At 38.4% G+C, this 11,025-nt stretch overlaps 1 pseudogene across 1 annotated transcript; it reads right to left on the reverse strand.

The window, feature by feature from the left end:
* Nucleotides 1-10,132: 10,132 nt before the first annotated feature.
* Nucleotides 10,133-10,778, reverse strand: LOC307104129 (14-3-3 protein theta-like; annotated as a pseudogene). The gene has a single exon. The product of its transcript is annotated as a 14-3-3 protein theta-like (transcript).
* Nucleotides 10,779-11,025: the final 247 nt, after the last annotated feature.

Consider the following 11,025-nt stretch of genomic DNA (forward strand, 5'->3'; position numbering starts at 1 on the left):
TAGAAAAAAGTTGGAGGGATTACTTTACCAGAAATCAAGCTATATTACCAAGCCACAGTTCTCAAAACTGCCTGGAACTGGCACAAGAACAGACATATAGACCAATGGAACAGAACAGAGAACACAGAAATTGACCCAAGTCATTATGCTCAATTAATATTTGACAAAGGAGGCAAGAGCATAAAATGGAGTAAAAATAGTCTCTTTAATAAATGGTACTGGGAAATTTGGACATATACATGCAAAAAAATGAAACTAGACCACCAACTTACACCATACACAAAACAAACTCAAAATGGCTACAGGACTTGAATGTAAGACGGGAAATCATAAAAATCCCACAAGACTCCATAGGCAGCAAAATAGCAGACATATGTCATAGCAATATCTTTACAGACACAGACCCTAGGGCAATGGATACTAAAGAGAAAATAAACAAATGGGACTACATCTAAATAAAAAGTTTTTGCACAGCAAAAGAAACCATCAACAAAACAACAAGAAAGCCCACTGCATGGGAGAACATATTTGCCAATGATATTTCCAATAAGGGTTTAATCTCCAAACTTTACATAGAACTCACACAACTTAACAAAAGGAAGATAAATGATCCAATCAAAAAAATGGTCAAAGGATCTAAATAGCCACTTTTTTGAAAGAGGACATACTGAAGGCCCAGAGACATATGGAAACATGTTCAAAGTCACTAATCATCTGAGAGATGCAAATCAAAACGACAATGAGGTACCATCTGCACTGCTGGTGGGAATGCAGACTGGTGCAGCCACTATGGAGAATAGTATGGAGTTTCCTCAAAAAGTTAAAAATGGAATTCCCATTTGACCCAGTAATCCCACTTCTAGGACTATATCCCAAGAAACCAGAAACACCAATCAGGAAGGATATATTCACCTCTATGTTCATAGCAGCACAATTTATAATAGCTAAGATTTGGAAACAGCCTAAGTGTCCAGCAGCAAATGAGTGGATTAGAAAACATCTACACAATGGAATACTATGCCACTGTTAAAAAGAAGGAACTTTTACCATTTGGAACAGTATGGATGGACCTGGAGAGCATTATGCTAAGCAAAATAAATCAGTTGGAGAAAGATAAATATCACATGAGCTCACTCATATGTGGGATATAATGATTAACGTAATTTGATGAACAAGAATAGATCGATCTAGAGACAAATGGTAAAGGAGGGGAGTTAGAGAACAACCAAAGGACTTGTATGCATGCATATTAGCATAACCAATGGACACAGACACTTGGGCTGTGGGCGCTTGCACGGGCTGGGAAGGGATGGGGGAGGGGTTCAATTAGGAAAAAGGAAACATATATAAAATCTACACTAATAAAAGAGAAACATGCAAATTGACCATCACTCCGCTACGCCCACCAAACAATCAGGAGGGAATATGCAAATTAGAAGGACAAAGATGGCGGACGCCCAGCTGCTCCAGGTATGGAGTGGCCGGGCAGGGCAGGACTCCTGCTATGAGAGGGAGGGTGGGGGGCAAAGGGATCTACAGAGTGGCACTCTGGCACAGCGAAAACGAAGACTGCAGACTCCGGAGTCTGCAGCGAAGACCAAGAGGGCAGACTCCAGCCAGGGTCTGAAGCAAAGACGAAGACAGCAGACTCCAGTTGGTGTCTGCAGCGAAGCAGCGGACACAAAGATGGAGAACTCCGGCCAGAGTCTGCAGCGAAGATGAAGGCGGCAGACTCTCTGGCCGGAGCCTGCAGCAAAGACAAAGAAGGCAGACTTCGGCCTGAGCAAAGGCCTAGGTCCCGGGTGCAGGGGGAAAACTGGTGCTGGAAGCCAAGGGAAGGAAGGCCTATTGCACGAATCTCTTCGTGCAACAGGCCTCTAGTTTTAGACAATAAAAATAAATAAATAAATAATAAAAAATATATGTTGTTTTACAAATTATTACTCTATGATTTAGTATTTTTATATGTAAACTGTCAACGATAATAATAACTATCTGATAGTTGTGTGTATGTGTGATGACTAATCTATATATATAAAAGCCTAATATGCTAAGTGTCCACCCGTTCGGTCGACCTTCCGGTCTACTGCTCAACCAGTCACTATGACATGCACTGACTACCAGGGGCCAGATGCTCCAATCAGTAGGTTAGCTTGTTGCTGGGGTCCAGCCAATTGAGACTGGGTGATACGGGCTAGACACACCCTGGAGCCCTCCTATGGTCCCTCCCTAGCCCCGATCCTGCACCAGTGGGGTCTCTCAGTCTGGCCTGAGCCCTCTCGCAATCTGGGACCCTTCGGAGGATGTCAGAGAGCTGGTTTTGGCCTGATCCACACAGGCCAGGCTGAAGAATTCGTGCACCAGGCCTCTAGTAAAATATAAAAATATAAAATAATACAATGTCTAGGAATTTAAATTAAACAACAACAACAATGTGATCTGTCCACAATGAAAAATTCCAAACATTCTAACGTAGTACTTTATAAGATTTAAAGTCTCTTTTGATAATATTATACAACACACTGACACTTACATAGATGAAAGGCAGAACATTGTTATTTACAAGTGAGAGATGGCCACCAGGTAGGACCACACAGGGAGTTGTACCTCATCACAGAGTAATAGCAAGGTAGGGTTATAGGACAAAGTTTATATATAATAGGTGAGTTAGGGTTAGTTAGGTTTAATGGGCTCACTGTCAATTGACTAATTTGATTAATTTCACCATGTCCATAAGGGATGTCCCTAGCTGTCTGGTACTTAGCGTCAGGGGCAATTGTGGAGGGTGTGTTATGACCCATGATTGTAAGATCCCAGTAAGGGAAATGGATGAGATGTGCCTTATTCAGTTGGTTAAGAAAAGGAAGTGATTAGACTGTACTAAGGTCTCCAAATTGAGTCAAGACAATGTTTTAAATCAAGCAAAGCAACAACAAAAACCACTATATTACATGTGTTAAATCAATTACTAAGTTAAGTTGATTAATTTTAAAAGTTAATCCAAATTTACATTTCTGAAATATACTTGTTTTGGATATGAAATAGTATTCTTTATGCCACAAAATTCAATTTTCTAGATTGTGCTTAACATGTTTGTATTTATAGTCATAAAAGATATTGACCTATTATTTTCTTTCCTTTTAATATACTTTTTTAGGTTTTGATATTGGGGTTATACTAGTTTAATAAGATTGGTTGGAAAATGCTTCCTCTTCTGTTCTTAAAATTGTTTTATGAAATATTAGTATTTTTTTCTTAAGTGTTTGAATGATGGTTATCCATGATCCAATTTAGACCAGGGATCTCATTTATGGAATAGTATTCCCTTCAATTTTTGAATTAAATAATTGTATATGTCTTCTGTTTTTATTAATTTCAGTTCATCTTCATGTTTTAGTTACTTGTGTAGATTGCTTTACATACCCAATTTTTCTGTAATTTTTTTTTTCTGTATTCTCCTCAAACTACTGAAAGATGAAATTTATTTTCTCCTAAGGATACCCTTCTTTTTAAAATTTTTATTGGTTTCAGAGAAGAAGGGAGAGGGAGATAGAAACATCAATGATGAGACAGAATCATTGATCGGCTACCTCCTGCATGGCCCACAATGGCCTTGAAGCCGCAACCCAGGCATGAGCTCTGACCAGGAATCAAACCGTGACCTCTTAGTTCATAGGTAGACACTCAACTACTCAACCACACTGGCTGGGCGCCCTTCTTGAATAATTATTTCTATAATTAATCTTGTTATGGGTCTAACTGTCCAACATTTTTTAAAAAATTTATCTTTACTGAAAGTATTATAAGTATCTCCTTTTCCCCCCGATTCACCACCTCAATCCCATCCCACCCCTCTGTATATTTTATGGTGTGCTTACCACCCAATCATATGGTTGTTAACTTTTTCTTATGACTTATTTCACTTAGCATGGTATTCTCAAGGTTCATCCATGTTGTTGAAAATAACAGTATTTTATCTTATGACTGAGTAGTAATCCATTGTATATATGTACCACTTCTTGCAATCATCTATCAAAGGCCATATAGATTGTTTTCATGTCTTGGTCACCATGAATAATGCTGCAATTAACATAGGGGTGCATATTATCTTTGCAAATAAATGTTTTCAAATTTTCCAGATAGATACCAGAAAGTGGGTTGTGGGGTCACATGGTAACTTTATTCTTAATTATTTGAGGAACCTTCGTACTGTTTTCCACAGTGGCTATATCAGTTTATATTCTCACCAGCCGTGAATGAGGATTCTTTTTTCCCCACAACCTCTCCAACATTTGTTATGGCCTGTCTTGTTGACAATAAACTTTCTAACTGGTATGAGGTGGTATCTCATTGTAGCTTTAATTTGCATTCCCCTAATAGCTAGTGAAGTTGAGCATATTTTCATATATCTGTTGGCCATTTTTCTTGAGAGAAGTGTCTGTTCAGGTCCTCTGCCCAATTTTTCATTGGTTTGTTTGTTTTGTGTTGAGTTTATGAGTTAAAGAACTCATACATATTTTGTATATTAACCATTTTTTTTGGAGCTGTTGTTTGCATATATTTTCTTTCATTCAGTTGGTTGCATTTTTGTCTTGGTGATTTCTTTGCTGTACAGAAGCTTTTTAGTTTGATATAGTGCCATTAATTTACTTTTGTATTTATTTATTTTGCCATGGGTGTCAAATTAATAATATCTTGATTTGAATCAAATGATATTTCTAATCTTATATTCTTAAAACTTTCTTTTTATTTTCCCAATATAATAAGGAAAATACATTGATCTCTGGTTACCTATAATTTCATGTTTAAAACCTCAGTATCTTTAAAGTCCACTGATAATCAGGGCTTCATCATTAAAATGTTTTTGCTACCATTCCTTAGTCCAACACCTCATCCATTCTTACTGTTCTCTATCCTTACTAGCGTACTGCTGCTTACTTGATCATTCTTAAAAGGAATATGTTTTAAATCTTATCAGAAAAAACCTTCATTAAAATTTACGGATTACATTCAACAAATATTTCACTTCTAAAGTATTACTTAAAAACAAATGGTTTGTTACATATATTTTCATAATCATGTATATGGATATATATGAAACAAAATAAATGTGTTATAATATAGTCATATGTATATGAATATCCTATCTAATAATAGAGTAATATGCAAATAACCATCACTCCGCTATGCCCACGATTGGGCAGCGGGAGGCTGGGGGACGGGACTCGCGAGTCCCGCCCCCTGCGCCTCTCAACGGCCGGATCCATCACCGCTGAGGGGAGATCCCTCAGCATTCGCAGGTCAGAGCGGTGGCGGCGGTGGTGGTGCCCCTGAACCCGCGAACGCTGAGGGGTCTCTCCGGGGGCGGCGGCGGCAGTGGCAGCGGCGCCTGGACCCGCCTCCATGCACCTGCACTCGGGGAGGGACTGGTCAGCAGCTGCCGAGGCTGCTTCAAGGGCCAAAGAGGGAGGCAGGGCCAGACCCCAGCGGCCTCAGCTGCTGTGGGGCCCCGGGGAGCCAGGCAGGGCTGGACAGGCAACCTCAGGGTGGGCCTAGGGGTGGGTCCAGCGGCGCAGCTTGACAGCAGACAGCAGGGCCTGCTTGGCAGTAGCTGCTGGCGACCCACAACAGGGAAGTGGGCCTGCAGGCAGCATCCAGCAGGGCCTGCTTGGCTGTTGCCACGGCGACCCGGGAGCAGACAAGCGTAGCTGCAGGCAGCACCCAGCAGGGCTTGCTTGCCCATCGCTATGGTGTGGAGCAGGCAAGCCCCGCAGAGAGCAGAGAACCACAGGGAGAGGGCCTAAGCCGTCAGCAGGACATGCCCTGAGGGCTCTCGGATTGGAGAGGGTACAGGTCGGGCTGAGGGACCCCCCGTGCATGAATTTCATGCACCGGGCCTCTAGAATGTATATATGAGACATATAATGAATATGTAGTAGAACGTGTATATATGTGTGTGTATAATATTTAATGTCCCATAAATTTCATTTTAAGAAAACACAACACTTGTTTCTTTGATTATGCCAAACCCTAAATCTAAAATGCTAACCTCATATAACCATAGTTCACTCTTCTTTTGAGTTCCAACTTATGAAGTTAAAAAATATATCCAGCTAATCCAATTTCAATGATTTTTCCTTTGTTTAAATTTCTATTTTTATAGCTAAAGAAACTCATTTCATACTTGATTCAAAATTTACTAAATTTAACTATACCAATTTTATAGTCCAGAAAGTAGAATTGTAATGTATCTTGCATTAAATTCTTACAGAATCTAAAGTTGTATACCTTTTTACATTACAGTTTCTTGGTGAATATGTCTTTATTATTTAGTGTACTGATAAAATAAAATTTAAAAAGACATCATCGCCAAAACGGGTTTGGCTCAGTGGATAGAGCATCGGCCTGCGGACTGAGGGGTCCCGGGTTCGATTCCGGTCAAGGGCATGTGCCTTGGTTGCGGGCACATCCCCGGTGGGGGGTTTGCAGGAGGCGGATGGTCGATGTTTCTCTCTCATCGATGTTTCTGTCTTTCTGTCCCTCTCCTTTCCTCTCTGTAAAAAATCAATAAAATATATATATTTTTTAAAAAGACATCATCTATCTTCTTTATAAATAAAATAACTTTGCCTATTTTCATTGTCCATTTAGTTTCAAATTCTTTGTGTCTTGTGAATAATAGGTTTACTGGATGAATTGGAGGGTTAGAGGGATTTAAGGATAAATCTTAATGAAAACACATTATAGTGGGAAATATCAGTTAAAAATGATGTTGTTTACAAGATGTCACACTAAAATGTATCAAAATAATAAATAAAGATCTAAAAATCTGTGTATGTTCCTGCTACAGAATTCAGTTCCAGATTTTTCCCTCTAAGTATTTGCTGTGTATGTATTTGAACACTATGCAAGATGCTTTTATCCATTCTCTATATTTCTGTTATCATTATTTCCTAGCTTCCTCTATAGTTTCCAGAAAAACATCATACACTCATAATTTTCAATAACTTTTAATTGGTTGAACATAGAATCAGACAAAGTGCTTAAAACATATATAAAATGTGTTGAATTTATTTTACTTAACAATGAATACTATCATAAGAAATAGTAATAGTAGACATATTGTGATAAAGCATAATGTGAAAATCAGCTATAATAATCATTTCAAAATTGAACATTAAAGACAGTTACATGGTCCACTTTTTGTAAAACGAGCTACTGGAATTTTAATAACACAAAAATATCTAAAAGCACCCTCCTTTAAAATCTCATCTGAAAAAAATTATTGAAAATTTACTCTATTTTATAATGATTTAATGAAAGTTAATTTGGTTTATATAGTTTAAATAGGATTGTTTTTTGAAAGGTTTTAGAAAACCCAGGATAAAAACATTTTAATCTTCATATTTTATATTTCATGCATTTCTATTTATAGATTGAACCTCTCCACATCCCTATATTGTACAATATTTTTTCAAATAATGACTTTTTACTGTTCAGCAGGGTACTTCTATATATATTTTATTCAAATTTTAGTTGATGTTAGAAAATTTTATTAATTCATACTTCTGTAGTATTTCATTGTTTAAAAAATACACAAGTGAATATGAGAAAATTCAATGGCACTGTGGTTTATTTTTATATGGAAATTTTCTCAAGGGTGTATCTTCTCTAAGGCATTAAGACTTTTAAACTTGTTTTGGCTCTGTGTCCCATTTTCTTTTCAATTGTTCTCACAATCTTCAATTGCTCCAATTGAAAGCTGTGTCTCCATACATTTTAGTCTATTTCTGTTGTAAAAATCCAGCAGAAAAGCTGAACACACCATGCTATAAATACTTATTTCAATCAAAGCCTAAGGAAAAAGCCTCCATAGTTCCAAATTAAGAAAGGAATTGAGGATATTTGCAGCTTCATTATGTGGAGGCAGATTCTAATTTAAAAGGTAGTACTTCTACTCCAGCTGATGTATGGTGCTGCCCTTAGAAGTGCAATTAAGCTGTGTTAGTAGAGAGGTCACTTCAGAAATCATGGAAATTAAACATTTATAACATTGGATCAAAAGTGATTTGTGCATCAAACTGATCATCTTCCATTTATACAATTACCCAGTCCTTAGATTGCTTGGGTCTCAAAACATAAAAACCATTAATAGGGCAAAAATAAGTATGAAATGAGCATTAGATGCAGTTTCTAATGAAAAATGTATTAGTCCATGCTAATGCAACCAAATAGAAGTTAAAAAGATCGAGGTAAGCGCAATCGGCTACAGCAGAGCATAATCACTCATGATGCTCCAGGAGTAGAAAAATCAATGCTTCCAAAGGCTTGGAAATTTTAGCAAAGGGTGTGACTTATAGAAAGTAAGGTCCATACTTTCCATTGGGCATCCCTTTCTGCTCTGAACATCATATTGTAATAGGAATATTGGTAAAATTTTACTTATATCAAGTAAGTAATACAAATGTCTTCCAAGGCTTGCTATATGGCACGCTAGAGGTTAGGTATTAAGCCAAGAATATAGTTCCTCTTTTATGAACTCAGATTTCTGTTGAGGGTGAGGCAGCAGCTGCAGTTCTACTCATCTCTCTGTGGGATGTCTCCTTCAACAGAGAAGAGGTCAGATAAAGAGAACCAAGGGTTTAGTTTTACAATGCAAGGTTCAAGACTTTCTGACTCATGGGGCCATGTATACATAACCCTGAAAGTAACCTTCACATAATGTATATGAGGCAATCACCTGGTGTGTCTCTTTGTTTTTCAAAAATCTAGGGCGTTTTAAGTTTTCTTTCTTCCATTTTACTGGTTAAATTTGTGTGATATCCCATTTAGATTTGTAGTCACTTTTGTGCCAACTTATATGCCTGCACATCTGATAATGTTTATTTAATGTGAAATTGTTTTTCATCTCTCTTCTATACTGTTACAAAGGGTCCTTTTTGTTGGCAGAATCATTTTATTTTGCAAACACTAGACTATCGCCTATCACGAATTTGGCAGAGCATTTTCTGCGTTGGAATGAAGATTACTAAATTCCCTTCTAATTGTAAGCTTAATTTTATGATTCTATTGTTTTCATTGAGATAAATTAAATAAAATATACTATGGAAATAGATTAGTTACAAAAATGTGAGGATTATGCATAATATGGTTTTCATATTTTAAGTCAATGTAAGTTTGACAATCAAAAACATCTACAACTACAGAACTCTCAAGTATTGCACTATCTTCATCCCTATGACATTAGACTACTTCAGGAAACTCTTGACAGCAGTTCATTGTTCTGAAAAGACAATCTGAATACACATTAAACCTTTTTATCTTTAAAAGATGGCATTAAAATACTGCTTACTCTCCAAGACTTTTTGAAATACTCATGTCAAAACGCTTGCTTTGCTATTTTCATTAATGAGTAACCATGACATCACAACTCTTATCCTTACTTAATCAAGTCACTGTGTATTTTATTTTTTGGAGGTGTAAGTGAATTTCTATTAGGAAGAAACGTTGCCATCTGAAACAGCATCAAATAAAGAGTGAATAAAGAAATTCCCTGTTGTCTCAGATGCATGAGACCTCAACCATATGTGACACGGGAAGCATTTCAATGTGTGACCCCAACCCGGAAATGTCAAATGCTTTCCTATTCAATCTAATACTGTTGGATTCCTACCATAAAGGAATACATTAAGAAATGGAGAAGTTGATCACTGAAAGGAAACCCCCAAAGAAGAGTAAGGGAGGGAATGGAGAAATGAAGAAGTTATGTAAAACACTCTCTCTTTTGTAATTAACTACATTTTCATATCTTCACAGTAATACAAAACAGTCACTTGCAGAACTGGTTCATATTACTTAAATACCAAATACATTTTTAGTCCTCTATGTAAGTGTTTGGAAGTTACTTATGTTTATGAAGCTATTAACACTTTTCTACAGCAGTAACTGCACACCAGGAAGGCCGAGACAAACACAAATCAAGGAATGGAGCTTTCCCACAGCTGCAGTGTGAGAAGGCTATAAACCGTTGATTGAATACACATGAATGGGTTTCTTTGCTTGAGGAAATCCCAACGGAAAAAGAATGGAGATGTGGACAAAGGTTTCTGGAGGGAGGACGCCCTGTATGCAGTTAGTTTCCTGCCCCTTCGGCCACAACACATTCTTCTCCTGCACTGTCTGATGTCCATAATGTGAGGCTGTCTGTCCCTAAGCGCCTGCGTGATGAAGGTGCTGTCTTTGTACGAGTCTTCGGTGCTAATGAATCGCGGTTTTAGCCAGGGTGCAGGCTAGCGTGGGGTTATTAAGGATCTCATAGTAAAATGCAGAAAAGTTAAGAGCCAGACCTAGGTAAATTGGGTGTGTGGGCTGCATCTCTTTCTTGCTTACATCAAAAGCCTCTTGGTAAGCTCCTTGGAAATTATCTACCTTTTTCAATCGTCACCACATGCAACTTCCGTGGTGCATGCATGCAGATGGACCTCAGTTTAGACTCCACTCTCTCCCAGTAGTCCTTAACCAGCTGCAACAGTCCTTAACCAGCACCCACGTCTTGTCGGAGACGTCAGTTTTCTGCTGGATGCTCCCGATGACCCTCCAGGCGGACCTGCGCCCCTGTCCCTGCTCTTGTAGGCCACCGAGAGCAGGTTGCGCTTCTCCTGGGGCAGCTTGCACCTGCTCCCTCACGGTCTTCGTGCAGGTGGCCAGGTCTTGGTAGCGCTGGGCCTGCTCCGCCAGCTGGCCAGCTTCGCCTTCTGGGTCAGCTCTGTCTTCTCCATGGGAAAGCACTGGCCAGGATGGAGGAGGCATGCACAGGGCCGTCTCTTCTCCACGTGGATGTGCGACTCAAGTCCCTCTGTATTAACACACAGAATTAAAAACACAATTCACATAGTACAAGAAAACACCAGATTTTAATCCAGTTTTTTTTAAAAAATTCTTTAATTCCAAATCCCATACAAAATTATTGCTTATGTTGACAGAGTAAAACCACACAAAATAAGACCTACTCATCACTGCCAAAAA

This window comes from Cnephaeus nilssonii (assembly GCF_951640355.1).
Source record: "Cnephaeus nilssonii genome assembly, chromosome: 8".
NCBI classification, from domain to species: Eukaryota; Metazoa; Chordata; class Mammalia; order Chiroptera; family Vespertilionidae; genus Cnephaeus; species Cnephaeus nilssonii.